The following is a 12,767-nucleotide window of genomic DNA, read 5'->3' as shown; positions in this document are numbered from 1 at the left end:
AACCGCAAAACGCAACTTGTCTGCGCATACCATGTGTGGTAATGGGGGTCACGTGCTCCTCGTCCTGTCGTGTCGTGCTGTCCACTCGCTGCTATGCTACCTAGAAAAGAGAAGAGAATGTGAAGGTTGGTTGCTTGGTCACTTGTTCTGCTTTCACTTGATTATTTCTTCCCCAGAGGGAAGTGGGCCACGCTCGGAGGTAGTGCTATACCGAGGCAAACCCGTGGCCGGGACGAGGCAAGCCTCTTTTCCACGGCCCAGTTCCAAAAATCAGTTTAATATATGAGCTGCTCGATGAGCAGCGTATCAGATATTAAGCTGATAAGAACAGATACTACTACACTTGATCTTAGCCAAAAGGCCGAGAAGCGATGCCCGTAAATGCTCACAGCGGACAAGGTGCTCCCAGTCTCATGGCCACGAGATATGGTGGTCCGATTACAATCCGTGCCAAGGAAAGAATGCCCAAAGCCAACTTGAAAGCGAGGCGCACACAAACGATCGCCCTTGTACAGTGGGCAGCAGTACCAGCATTGCATGGCACTTGCGTTGACGGCAAGAGGACAAATGCACATTGTGATTGCTCTGACCTCGTTTTCATTTCCCCTTATAACAAAGTTAATTTTCACGGCAAATTACTTGTCTACGACCATACCACAGGGGAAAACACGGTTCTCGTCCGATCACCGAAGTTAAGCCCTGTCGGGCGGGGTTAGTACTTGGATGGGAGACCGCCTGGGAATACCCCGTGTTGTAGGCTTCCCTTTTTCCTTCCGTACACTTGATTATCTCAAATAATCTCAGTTTCCTCCATGAAAGAACATTCCAAACCAGCTTTTTTGAACACAACATGCCAACGATATGTCAAAGATGAGACATACAACAAAAACAAAATAGTTCACACGAGAAAGTGGAACTTGTATTCCCAAGGGAGCGCGTGCGCGCGAGATCTTATCCATCCAACGTTTATGACATGAAACGTATCCTTTCGTGTGAGCAAAGAACAGGCTACGACAAGTAAAAAATGCATGCACTGTTATGCATTAGATGGAAGTTAACCTAGCCCGGATGATATGTATACAACGAAGGCTACAACACTATAACATTCATCTTGCGAAAACGTGACTTATGTGACGTAGCGCACTTCAAAGTGTTACTGTTCCCTACTCAACACGGACAGTACGTATTGAAAGGGTGCATAACACACTATCCTGAGCATAAAATATTTACTTTTTATGATAACAATTCAATTAACTGATAACATAGAGAAACCACAAAGTGTGTGGCCACAGAAATGTAACGCCAACTGATCTGGCGGGGTCCTCAGTTACTCAATGCAAAACGGGCTCTCTCCAGAACGCAACATAACACAACGCAAAAGAAATCTATCGCGATGGAGCAGTACAAAACACACACACATCCACTTACGTTTTTGAAACGATGCACGAGGATAAGAGCTCGACCCGCTGGCATTTTCTTGTCTCACTCGTCTCTATCGATGGAAATCGATGCGGCTGAAATAAACACGCCCTCTCGCTCTCTCTCTCTCTACGGCCAAAAATGAAAGAAATAAAATCACAGTTTTGCAGTGCACCAAGTACGGAACATTCACCTACAATTTCAGCAGTGGACTTCACAAATACAACTCACCTTCCTTAGTCTTTACACCGCCACCGCATCTCCTTCCCTGCCCTGCCTGAAACGTTACCAACAAACCTTCCCATTAGCCAACTTTGCCACCGGGGTTTGGTGCGGGGACTAGCGCGAACGCAGGTCCCCACTACCAGAAATTATACGCTCGAGTTACCCACATTTGGGGTAATCGCAAGGGTCAACCCAATCGAAGTGCAATGAAAGAGCCTCACCTTGAGAGGACTGCCTCCCTGATCACAGTGCCTCCCCGCGTCAGGTAAGTATGCCTTTTCAATCTCTCCGGAACCGCAAAAACGCAACTTGTCTGCGCATACCATGTGTAATGGTGGGGGTCACGTGCTCCTCGTCCTGTCGTGTCGTGCTGTCCACTCGCTGCTATGCTACCTAGAAAAGAGAAGAGAATGTGAAGGTTGGTTGCTTGGTCACTTGTTCTGCTTTCACTTGATTATTTCTTCCCCAGAGGGAAGTGGGCCACGCTCGGGAGGTAGTGCTATACCGAGGCAACCCGTGGCCGGGACGAGGCAAGCCTCTTTTCCACGGCCCAGTTCCAAAAATCAGTTTAATATATGAGCTGCTCGATGAGCAGCGTATCAGATATTAAGCTGATAAGAACAGATACTACACTTGATCTTAGCCAAAAGGCCGAGAAGCGATGCCCGTAAATGCTCACAGCGGACAAGGTGCTCCCAGTCTCATGGCCACGAGATATGGTGGTCCGATTACAATCCGTGCCAAGGAAAGAATGCCCAAAGCCAACTTGAAAGCGAGGCGCACACAACGATCGCCCTTGTACAGTGGGCAGCAGTACCAGCATTGCATGGCACTTGCGTTGACGGCAAGAGGACAAATGCACATTGTGATTGCTCTGACCTCGTTTTCATTTCCCCTTATAACAAAGTTAATTTTCACGGCAAATTACTTGTCTACGACCATACCACAGGGAAAAAACACCGGTTCTCGTCCGATCACCGAAGTTAAGCCCTGTCGGGCGGGGTTAGTACTTGGATGGGAGACCGCCTGGGATACCCCGTGTTGTAGGCTTCCCTTTTTCCTTCCTTCCGTACACTTGATTATCTCTCAAATAATCTCAGTTTCCTCCATGAAAGAAAGAACATTCCAAACCAGCTTTTTTTGAACACAACATGCCAACGATATGTCAAAGATGAGACATACAACAAAAACAAAATAGTTCACACACGAGAAAGTGGAACTTGTATTCCCAGGGAGCGCGTGCGCGCGAGATCTTATCCATCCAACGTTTATGACATGAAACGTATCCTTTCGTGTGAGCAAAGAACAGGCTACGACAAGTAAAAAATGCATGCACTGTTATGCATTAGATGGAAGGACCTAGCCCGGATGATATGTATACAACGAAGGCTACAAACACTATAACATTCATCTTGCGAAAAACGTGACTTATGTGACGTAGCGCACTTCAAAGTGTTACTGTTCCCTACTCAACACGGACAGTACGTATTGAAAAGGGTGCATAACACACTATCCTGAGCATAAAATATTTACTTTTTATGATAACAATTCAATTAACTGATAACATAGAGAAACCACAAAGTGTTGGCACAGAAATGTAACGCCAACTGATCTGGCGGGTCCTCAGTTACTCAACTCAATGCAAAACGGGGCTCTCTCCAGAACGCAAAACATAACACAAACGCAAAAGAAATCTATCGCGATGGAGCAGTACAAACACACATCCACTTACGTTTTTGAAACGATGCACGAGGATAAGAGCTCGACCCGCTGGGCATTTTCTTGTCTCACTCGTCTATCGATGGAAAATCGATGCGGCTGAAATAAACACGCCCTCTCGCTCTCTCTACTCTAAAAAATGAAATGAAAGAAATAAAATCACAGTTTGCAGTGCACCAAGTACGGAACATTCACCTACAATTTCAGCAGTGGACTTCACAAATACAACTCACCTTCCTTAGTCTTTACACCGCCACCGCATCTCTCCTTCCCTGCCCTGCCTGAAACGTTACCAACAAAAACCTTCCCATTAGCCAACTTTGCCACCGGGGGGTTGGTGCGGGGACTAGCGCGAACGCAGGTCCCCACTACCAGAAATTATACGCTCGAGTTACCCACATTTTGGGGTAATCGCAAGGGTCAACCCAATCGAAGTGCAATGAAAGAGCCTCACCTTGAGAGGACTGCCTCCCTGATCACAGTGCCTCCCGCGTCAGGTAAGTATGCCTTTTCAATCTCTCCGGAACCGCAAAACGCAACTGTGTTCTGCGCATACCATGTGGTAATGGGGGTCACGTGCTCCTCGTCCTGTCGTGTCGTGCTGTCCACTCGCTGCTATGCTACCTAGAAAAGAGAAGAGAATGTGAAGGTTGGTTGCTTGGTCACTTGTTCTGCTTTCACTTGATTATTTCTTCCCCAGAGGGAAGTGGGCCACGTCGGAGGTAGTGCTATACCGAGGCAACCCGTGGCCGGGACGAGGCAAGCCTCTTTTCCACGGCCCAGTTCCAAAAAATCAGTTTAATATATGAGCTGCTCGATGAGCAGCGTATCAGATATTAAGCTGATAAGAACAGATACTACACTTGATCTTAGCCAAAAGGCCGAGAAGCGATGCCCGTAAATGCTCACAGCGGACAAGGTGCTCCCAGTCTCATGGCCACGAGATATGGTGGTCCGATTACAATCCGTGCCAAGGAAAGAATGCCCAAAGCCAACTTGAAAGCGAGGCGCACACAACGATCGCCCTTGTACAGTGGGCAGCAGTACCAGCATTGCATGGCACTTGCGTTGACGGCAAGAGGACAAATGCACATTGTGATTGCTCTGACCTCGTTTTCATTTCCCCTTATAACAAAGTTAATTTTCACGGCAAAATTACTTGTCTACGACCATACCACAGGGAAAACACCGGTTCTCGTCCGATCACCGAAGTTAAGCCCTGTCGGGCGGGGTTAGTACTTGGATGGGAGACCGCCTGGGAATACCCCGTGTTGTAGGCTTCCCTTTTTCCTCCCTCCGTACACTTGATTATCTCAAATAATCTCAGTTTCCTCCATGAAAGAACATTCCAAACCAGCTTTTTTGAACACAACATGCCAACGATATGTCAAAGATGAGACATACAACAAAAACAAAAATAGTTCACACGAGAAAAGTGGAACTTGTATTCCCAAGGGAGCGCGTGCGCGCGCGAGATCTTATCCATCCAACGTTTATGACATGAAACGTATCCTTTCGTGTGAGCAAAGAACAGGCTACGACAAGTAAAAAATGCATGCACTGTTATGCATTAGATGGAAGTTAACCTAGCCCGGATGATATGTATACAACGAAGGCTACAACACTATAACATTCATCTTGCGAAAACGTGACTTATGTGACGTAGCGCACTTCAAAGTGTTACTGTTCCCTACTCAACACGGACAGTACGTATTGAAAGGGTGCATAACACACACTATCCTGAGCATAAAATATTTACTTTTTATGATAACAATTCAATTAACTGATAACATAGAGAAACCACAAAGTGTTGGCCACAGAAATGTAACGCCAACTGATCTGGCGGGTCCTCAGTTACTCAATGCAAAACGGGCTCTCCAGAACGCAACATAACACAACGCAAAAGAAATCTATCGCGATGGAGCAGTACAAACACACATCCACTTACGTTTTTTGAAACGATGCACGAGGATAAGAGCTCGACCCGCTGGCATTTTCTTGTCTCACTCGTCTATCGATGGAAATCGATGCGGCTGAAATAAACACACGCCCCTCTCGCTCTCTCTACGGCCAAAAATGAAAGAAATAAAATCACAGTTTTGCAGTGCACCAAGTACGGAACATTCACCTACAATTTCAGCAGTGGACTTCACAAATACAACTCACCTTCCTTAGTCTTTACACCGCCACCGCATCTCCTTCCCTGCCCTGCCTGAAACGTTACCAACAAACCTTCCCATTAGCCAACTTTGCCACCGGGTTTTGGTGCGGGGACTAGCGCGAACGCAGGTCCCCACTACCAGAAATTATACGCTCGAGTTACCCACATTTGGGTAAATCGCAAGGGTCAACAACCCAATCGAAGTGCAATGAAAGAGCCTCACCTTGAGAGGACTGCCTCCCTGATCACAGTGTGCCTCCCGCGTCAGGTAAGTATGCCTTTTCAATCTCTCCGGAACCGCAAAACGCAACTTGTCTGCGCATACCATGTGGTAATGGGGGGTCACGTGCTCCTCGTCCTGTCGTGTCGTGCTGTCCACTCGCTGCTATGCTACCTAGAAAAGAGAAGAGAATGTGAAGGTTGGTTGCTTGGTCACTTGTTCTGCTTTCACTTGATTATTTCTTCCCCAGAGGGAAGTGGGCCACGCTCGGAGGTAGTGCTATACCGAGGCAACCCGTGGGCCGGGACGAGGCAAGCCTCTTTTCCACGGCCCAGTTCCAAAAATCAGTTTAATATATGAGCTGCTCGATGAGCAGCGTATCAGATATTAAGCTGATAAGAACAGATACTACACTTGATCTTAGCCAAAAGGCCGAGAAGCGATGCCCGTAATGCTGCTCACAGCGGACAAGGTGCTCCCAGTCTCATGGCCACGAGATATGGGTGGTCCGATTACAATCCGTGCCAAGGAAAGAATGCCCAAAGCCAACTTGAAAGCGAGGCGCACACAACGATCGCCCTTGTACAGTGGGCAGCAGTACCAGCATTGCATGGCACTTGCGTTGACGGCAAGAGGACAAATGCACATTGTGATTGCTCTGACCTCGTTTTCATTTCCCCTTATAACAAAGTTAATTTTCACGGCAAATTACTTGTCTACGACCATACCACAGGGAAAAAACACCGGTTCTCGTCCGATCACCGAAGTTAAGCCCTGTCGGGCGGGGTTAGTACTTGGATGGGAGACCGCCTGGAATACCCCGTGTTGTAGGCTTCCCTTTTTCCTTCCGTACACTTGATTATCTCAAATAATCTCAGTTTCCTCCATGAAAGAACATTCCAAACCAGCTTTTTTGAACACAACATGCCAACGATATGTCAAAGATGAGACATACAACAAAAACAAAATAGTTCACACGAGAAAGTGGAACTTGTATTCCCAAGGGAGCGCGTGCGCGCGAGATCTTATCCATCCAACGTTTATGACATGAAACGTATCCTTTCGTGTGAGCAAAGAACAGGCTACGACAAGTAAAAAATGCATGCACTGTTATGCATTAGATGGAAGTTAACCTAGCCCGGATGATATGTATACAACGAAGGCTACAACACTATAACATTCATCTTGCGAAAACGTGACTTATGTGACGTAGCGCACTTCAAAGTGTTACTGTTCCCTACTCAACACGGACAGTACGTATTGAAAGGGTGCATAACACACTATCCTGAGCATAAAATATTTACTTTTTATGATAACAATTCAATTAACTGATAACATAGAGAAACCACAAAGTGTTGGCCACAGAAATGTAACGCCAACTGATCTGGCGGGTCCTCAGTTACTCAATGCAAAACGGGCTCTCCAGAACGCAACATAACACAACGCAAAAGAAATCTATCGCGATGGAGCAGTACAAACACACATCCACTTACGTTTTTGAAACGATGCACGAGGATAAGAGCTCGACCCGCTGGGCATTTTCTTGTCTCACTCGTCTATCGATGGAAATCGATGCGGCTGAAATAAACACGCCCTCTCGCTCTCTCTTACGGCCAAAAATGAAAGAAATAAAATCACAGTTTTGCAGTGCACCAAGTACGGAACATTCACCTACAATTTCAGCAGTGGACTTCACAAATACAACTCACCTTCCTTAGTCTTTACACCGCCACCGCATCTCCTTCCCTGCCCTGCCTGAAACGTTACCAACAAACCTTCCCATTAGCCAAACTTTGCCACCGGGGGTTTGGTGCGGGGACTAGCGCGAACGCAGGTCCCCACTACCAGAAAAATTATACGCTCGAGTTACCCACATTTGGGGGTAATCGCAAGGGTCAACCCAATCGAAGTGCAATGAAAGAGCCTCACCTTGAGAGGACTGCCTCCCTGATCACAGTGCCTCCCGCGTCAGGTAAGTATGCCTTTTCAATCTCTCCGGAACCGCAAAACGCAACTTGTCTGCGCATACCATGTGGTAATGGGGGTCACGTGCTCCTCGTCCTGTCGTGTCGTGCTGTCCACTCGCTGCTATGCTACCTAGAAAAGAGAAGAGAATGTGAAGGTTGGTTGCTTGGTCACTTGTTCTGCTTTCACTTGATTATTTCTTCCCCAGAGGGAAGTGGGCCACGCTCGGAGGTAGTGCTATACCGAGGCAAACCCGTGGCCGGGACGAGGCAAGCCTCTTTTCCACGGCCCAGTTCCAAAAATCAGTTTAATATATGAGCTGCTCGATGAGCAGCGTATCAGATATTAAGCTGATAAGAACAGATAGATACTACACTTGATCTTAGCCAAAAGGCCGAGAAGCGATGCCCGTAAATGCTCACAGCGGACAAGGTGCTCCCAGTCTCATGGCCACGAGATATGGTGGTCCGATTACAATCCGTGCCAAGGAAAGAATGCCCAAAGCCAACTTGAAAGCGAGGCGCACACAACGATCGCCCTTGTACAGTGGGCAGCAGTACCAGCATTGCATGGCACTTGCGTTGACGGCAAGAGGACAAATGCACATTGTGATTGCTCTGACCTCGTTTTCATTTCCCCTTATAACAAAGTTAATTTTCACGGCAAATTACTTGTCTACGACCATACCACAGGGAAAACACCGGTTCTCGTCCGATCACCGAAGTTAAGCCCTGTCGGGCGGGGTTAGTACTTGGATGGGAGACCGCCTGGGAATACCCCCCGTGTGTTGTAGGCTTCCCTTTTTCCCTTCCGTACACTTGATTATCTCAAATAATCTCAGTTTCCTCCATGAAAGAACATTCCAAACCAGCTTTTTTGAACACAACATGCCAACGATATGTCAAAGATGAGACATACAACAAAAACAAAATAGTTCACACGAGAAAGTGGAACTTGTATTCCCAAGGGAGCGCGTGCGCGCGAGATCTTATCCATCCAACGTTTATGACATGAAACGTATCCTTTCGTGTGAGCAAAAGAACAGGCTACGACAAGTAAAAAAATGCATGCACTGTTATGCATTAGATGGAAGTTAACCTAGCCCGGATGATATGTATACAACGAAGGCTACAACACTATAACATTCATCTTGCGAAAACGTGACTTATGTGACGTAGCGCACTTCAAAGTGTTACTGTTCCCTACTCAACACGGACAGTACGTATTGAAAGGGTGCATAACACACTATCCTGAGCATAAAATATTTACTTTTTATGATAACAATTCAATTAACTGATAACATAGAGAAACCACAAAGTGTTGGCCACAGAAATGTAACGCCAACTGATCTGGCGGGTCCTCAGTTACTCAATGCAAAACGGGCTCTCCAGAACGCAACATAACACAACGCAAAAGAAATCTATCGCGATGGGAGCAGTACAAACACACATCCACTTACGTTTTTGAAACGATGCACGAGGATAAGAGCTCGACCCGCTGGCATTTTCTTGTCTCACTCGTCTATCGATGGAAATCGATGCGGCTGAAATAAACACGCCCTCTCGCTCTCTCTACGGCCAAAAATGAAAGAAATAAAATCACAGTTTTGCAGTGCACAAGTACGGAACATTCACCTACAATTTCAGCAGTGGACTTCACAAAATACAACTCACCTTCCTTAGTCTTTACACCGCCACCGCATCTCCTTCCCTGCCCTGCCTGAAACGTTACCAACAAACCTTCCCATTAGCCAACTTTGCCACCGGGGTTTGGTGCGGGGACTAGCGCGAACGCAGGTCCCCACTACCAGAAATTATACGCTCGAGTTACCCACATTTGGGGTAATCGCAAGGGTCAACCCAATCGAAGTGCAATGAAAGAGCCTCACCTTGAGAGGACTGCCTCCCTGATCACAGTGCCTCCCGCGTCAGGTAAGTATGCCTTTTCAATCTCTCCGGAACCGCAAAACGCAACTTGTCTGCGCATACCATGTGGTAATGGGGGGTCACGTGCTCCTCGTCCTGTCGTGTCGTGCTGTCCACTCGCTGCTATGCTACCTAGAAAAAGAGAAGAGAATGTGAAGGTTGGTTGCTTGGTCACTTGTTCTGCTTTCACTTGATTATTTCTTCCCCAGAGGGAAGTGGGCCACGCTCGGAGGTAGTGCTATACCGAGGCAACCCGTGGCCGGGACGAGGCAAGCCTCTTTTCCACGGCCAGTTCCAAAAATCAGTTTAATATATGAGCTGCTCGATGAGCAGCGTATCAGATATTAAGCTGATAAGAACAGATACTACACTTGATCTTAGCCAAAAGGCCGAGAAGCGATGCCCGTAAATGCTCACAGCGGACAAGGTGCTCCCAGTCTCATGGCCACGAGATATGGTGGTCCGATTACAATCCGTGCCAAGGAAAGAATGCCCAAAGCCAACTTGAAAGCGAGGCGCACACAACGATCGCCCTTGTACAGTGGGCAGCAGTACCAGCATTGCATGGCACTTGCGTTGACGGCAAGAGGACAAATGCACATTGTGATTGCTCTGACCTCGTTTTCATTTCCCCTTATAACAAAGTTAATTTTCACGGCAAATTACTTGTCTACGACCATACCACAGGGAAAACACCGGTTCTCGTCCGATCACCGAAGTTAAGCCCTGTCGGGCGGGGTTAGTACTTGGATGGGAGACCGCCTGGGAATACCCCGTGTTGTAGGCTTCCCTTTTTCCTTCCGTACACTTGATTATCTCAAATAATCTCAGTTTCCTCCATGAAAGAACATTCCAAACCAGCTTTTTTGAACACAACATGCCAACGATATGTCAAAGATGAGACATACAACAAAAACAAAATAGTTCACACGAGAAAGTGGAACTTGTATTCCCAAGGGAGCGCGTGCGCGCGAGATCTTATCCATCCAACGTTTATGACATGAAACGTATCCTTTCGTGTGAGCAAAGAACAGGCTACGACAAGTAAAAAATGCATGCACTGTTATGCATTAGATGGAAGTTAACCTAGCCCGGATGATATGTATACAACGAAGGCTACAACACTATAACATTCATCTTGCGAAAACGTGACTTATGTGACGTAGCGCACTTCAAAGTGTTACTGTTCCCTACTCAACACGGACAGTACGTATTGAAAGGGTGCATAACACACTATCCTGAGCATAAAATATTTACTTTTTATGATAACAATTCAATTAACTGATAACATAGAGAAACCACAAAGTGTTGGCCACAGAAATGTAACGCCAACTGATCTGGCGGGTCCTCAGTTACTCAATGCAAAACGGGCTCTCCAGAACGCAACATAACACAACGCAAAATAAATCTATCGCGATGGAGCAGTACAAACACACATCCACTTACGTTTTTGAAACGATGCACGAGGATAAGAGCTCGACCCGCTGGCATTTTCTTGTCTCACTCGTCTATCGATGGAAATCGATGCGGCTGAAATAAACACGCCCTCTCGCTCTCTCTACGGCCAAGAATGAAAGAAATAAAATCACAGTTTTGCAGTGCACCAAGTACGGAACATTCACCTACAATTTCAGCAGTGGACTTCACAAATACAACTCACCTTCCTTAGTCTTTACACCGCCACCGCATCTCCTTCCCTGCCCTGCCTGAAACGTTACCAACAAACCTTCCCATTAGCCAACTTTGCCACCGGGGTTTGGTGCGGGGACTAGCGCGAACGCAGGTCCCCACTACCAGAAATTATACGCTCGAGTTACCCACATTTGGGGTAATCGCAAGGGTCAACCCAATCGAAGTGCAATGAAAGAGCCTCACCTTGAGAGGACTGCCTCCCTGATCACAGTGCCTCCCGCGTCAGGTAAGTATGCCTTTTCAATCTCTCCGGAACCGCAAAACGCAACTTGTCTGCGCATACCATGTGGTAATGGGGGTCACGTGCTCCTCGTCCTGTCGTGTCGTGCTGTCCACTCGCTGCTATGCTACCTAGAAAAGAGAAGAGAATGTGAAGGTTGGTTGCTTGGTCACTTGTTCTGCTTTCACTTGATTATTTCTTCCCCAGAGGGAAGTGGGCCACGCTCGGAGGTAGTGCTATACCGAGGCAACCCGTGGCCGGGACGAGGCAAGCCTCTTTTCCACGGCCCAGTTCCAAAAATCAGTTTAATATATGAGCTGCTCGATGAGCAGCCGTATCAGATATTAAGCTGATAAGAACAGATACTACACTTGATCTTAGCCAAAAGGCCGAGAACGATGCCCGTAAATGCTCACAGCGGACAAGGTGCTCCCAGTCTCATGGCCACGAGATATGGTGGTCCGATTACAATCCGTGCCAAGGAAAGAATGCCCAAAGCCAACTTGAAAGCGAGGCGCACACAACGATCGCCCTTGTACAGTGGGCAGCAGTACCAGCATTGCATGGCACTTGCGTTGACGGCAAGAGGACAAATGCACATTGTGATTGCTCTGACCTCGTTTTCATTTCCCCTTATAACAAAGTTAATTTTCACGGCAAATTACTTGTCTACGACCATACCACAGGGAAAACACCGGTTCTCGTCCGATCACCGAAGTTAAGCCCTGTCGGGCGGGGTTAGTACTTGGATGGGAGACCGCCTGGGAATACCCCGTGTTGTAGGCTTCCCTTTTTCCTTCCGTACACTTGATTATCTCAAATAATCTCAGTTTCCTCCATGAAAGAACATTCCAAACCAGCTTTTTTGAACACAACATGCCAACGATATGTCAAAGATGAGACATACAACAAAAACAAAATAGTTCACACGAGAAAGTGGAACTTGTATTCCCAAGGGAGCGCGTGCGCGCGAGATCTTATCCATCCAACGTTTATGACATGAAACGTATCCTTTCGTGTGAGCAAAGAACAGGCTACGACAAGTAAAAAATGCATGCACTGTTATGCATTAGATGGAAGTTAACCTAGCCCGGATGATATGTATACAACGAAGGCTACAACACTATAACATTCATCTTGCGAAAACGTGACTTATGTGACGTAGCGCACTTCAAAGTGTTACTGTTCCCTACTCAACACGGACAGTACGTATTGAAAGGG

The 12,767-nt window shown here is 47.0% G+C and overlaps 20 non-coding genes across 20 annotated transcripts; 7 read left to right on the top strand and 13 right to left on the bottom strand.

Moving 5' to 3' along the window:
* Positions 1-177: 177 nt before the first annotated feature.
* LOC138058534 (U2 spliceosomal RNA) lies at positions 178-373 on the bottom strand. The gene has a single exon (XR_011134052.1). It is a non-coding gene; the product is annotated as a U2 spliceosomal RNA (small nuclear RNA).
* Positions 374-641: 268 nt separating this feature from the next.
* On the top strand, positions 642-760 carry LOC138058357 (5S ribosomal RNA). The gene has a single exon (XR_011133889.1). It is a non-coding gene; the product is annotated as a 5S ribosomal RNA (ribosomal RNA).
* A 992-nt stretch (positions 761-1,752) lies between these two features.
* LOC138058435 (U1 spliceosomal RNA) lies at positions 1,753-1,917 on the bottom strand. Its single transcript, XR_011133958.1, has one exon. It is a non-coding gene; the product is annotated as a U1 spliceosomal RNA (small nuclear RNA).
* Positions 1,918-2,114: 197 nt separating this feature from the next.
* Positions 2,115-2,307, bottom strand: LOC138058505 (U2 spliceosomal RNA). Its single transcript, XR_011134024.1, has one exon. It is a non-coding gene; the product is annotated as a U2 spliceosomal RNA (small nuclear RNA).
* A 267-nt stretch (positions 2,308-2,574) lies between these two features.
* LOC138058361 (5S ribosomal RNA) lies at positions 2,575-2,694 on the top strand. The gene has a single exon (XR_011133893.1). It is a non-coding gene; the product is annotated as a 5S ribosomal RNA (ribosomal RNA).
* Positions 2,695-3,703: 1,009 nt separating this feature from the next.
* Positions 3,704-3,868, bottom strand: LOC138058426 (U1 spliceosomal RNA). Its single transcript, XR_011133951.1, has one exon. It is a non-coding gene; the product is annotated as a U1 spliceosomal RNA (small nuclear RNA).
* Positions 3,869-4,064: 196 nt separating this feature from the next.
* LOC138058519 (U2 spliceosomal RNA) lies at positions 4,065-4,256 on the bottom strand. The gene has a single exon (XR_011134037.1). It is a non-coding gene; the product is annotated as a U2 spliceosomal RNA (small nuclear RNA).
* Positions 4,257-4,524: 268 nt separating this feature from the next.
* LOC138058424 (5S ribosomal RNA) lies at positions 4,525-4,643 on the top strand. Its single transcript, XR_011133949.1, has one exon. It is a non-coding gene; the product is annotated as a 5S ribosomal RNA (ribosomal RNA).
* A 988-nt stretch (positions 4,644-5,631) lies between these two features.
* Positions 5,632-5,800, bottom strand: LOC138058453 (U1 spliceosomal RNA). Its single transcript, XR_011133976.1, has one exon. It is a non-coding gene; the product is annotated as a U1 spliceosomal RNA (small nuclear RNA).
* A 195-nt stretch (positions 5,801-5,995) lies between these two features.
* Positions 5,996-6,188, bottom strand: LOC138058503 (U2 spliceosomal RNA). Its single transcript, XR_011134022.1, has one exon. It is a non-coding gene; the product is annotated as a U2 spliceosomal RNA (small nuclear RNA).
* A 270-nt stretch (positions 6,189-6,458) lies between these two features.
* LOC138058365 (5S ribosomal RNA) lies at positions 6,459-6,578 on the top strand. The gene has a single exon (XR_011133896.1). It is a non-coding gene; the product is annotated as a 5S ribosomal RNA (ribosomal RNA).
* A 979-nt stretch (positions 6,579-7,557) lies between these two features.
* On the bottom strand, positions 7,558-7,724 carry LOC138058447 (U1 spliceosomal RNA). Its single transcript, XR_011133970.1, has one exon. It is a non-coding gene; the product is annotated as a U1 spliceosomal RNA (small nuclear RNA).
* A 194-nt stretch (positions 7,725-7,918) lies between these two features.
* On the bottom strand, positions 7,919-8,115 carry LOC138058539 (U2 spliceosomal RNA). Its single transcript, XR_011134056.1, has one exon. It is a non-coding gene; the product is annotated as a U2 spliceosomal RNA (small nuclear RNA).
* Positions 8,116-8,382: 267 nt separating this feature from the next.
* Positions 8,383-8,505, top strand: LOC138058352 (5S ribosomal RNA). The gene has a single exon (XR_011133884.1). It is a non-coding gene; the product is annotated as a 5S ribosomal RNA (ribosomal RNA).
* A 979-nt stretch (positions 8,506-9,484) lies between these two features.
* Positions 9,485-9,648, bottom strand: LOC138058396 (U1 spliceosomal RNA). The gene has a single exon (XR_011133922.1). It is a non-coding gene; the product is annotated as a U1 spliceosomal RNA (small nuclear RNA).
* A 196-nt stretch (positions 9,649-9,844) lies between these two features.
* LOC138058508 (U2 spliceosomal RNA) lies at positions 9,845-10,035 on the bottom strand. Its single transcript, XR_011134026.1, has one exon. It is a non-coding gene; the product is annotated as a U2 spliceosomal RNA (small nuclear RNA).
* A 267-nt stretch (positions 10,036-10,302) lies between these two features.
* On the top strand, positions 10,303-10,421 carry LOC138058413 (5S ribosomal RNA). The gene has a single exon (XR_011133938.1). It is a non-coding gene; the product is annotated as a 5S ribosomal RNA (ribosomal RNA).
* Positions 10,422-11,396: 975 nt separating this feature from the next.
* Positions 11,397-11,560, bottom strand: LOC138058394 (U1 spliceosomal RNA). The gene has a single exon (XR_011133921.1). It is a non-coding gene; the product is annotated as a U1 spliceosomal RNA (small nuclear RNA).
* Positions 11,561-11,754: 194 nt separating this feature from the next.
* On the bottom strand, positions 11,755-11,946 carry LOC138058531 (U2 spliceosomal RNA). The gene has a single exon (XR_011134049.1). It is a non-coding gene; the product is annotated as a U2 spliceosomal RNA (small nuclear RNA).
* Positions 11,947-12,213: 267 nt separating this feature from the next.
* Positions 12,214-12,332, top strand: LOC138058401 (5S ribosomal RNA). The gene has a single exon (XR_011133927.1). It is a non-coding gene; the product is annotated as a 5S ribosomal RNA (ribosomal RNA).
* Positions 12,333-12,767: the final 435 nt, after the last annotated feature.

This window comes from Montipora capricornis, chromosome 7 (assembly GCF_036669925.1).
Source record: "Montipora capricornis isolate CH-2021 chromosome 7, ASM3666992v2, whole genome shotgun sequence".
Classification (NCBI taxonomy): Eukaryota; Metazoa; Cnidaria; class Anthozoa; order Scleractinia; family Acroporidae; genus Montipora; species Montipora capricornis.
The sequence above is the reverse complement of the archived record's forward strand: the minus strand, read 5'-3'. Positions and strand labels throughout refer to the sequence as shown.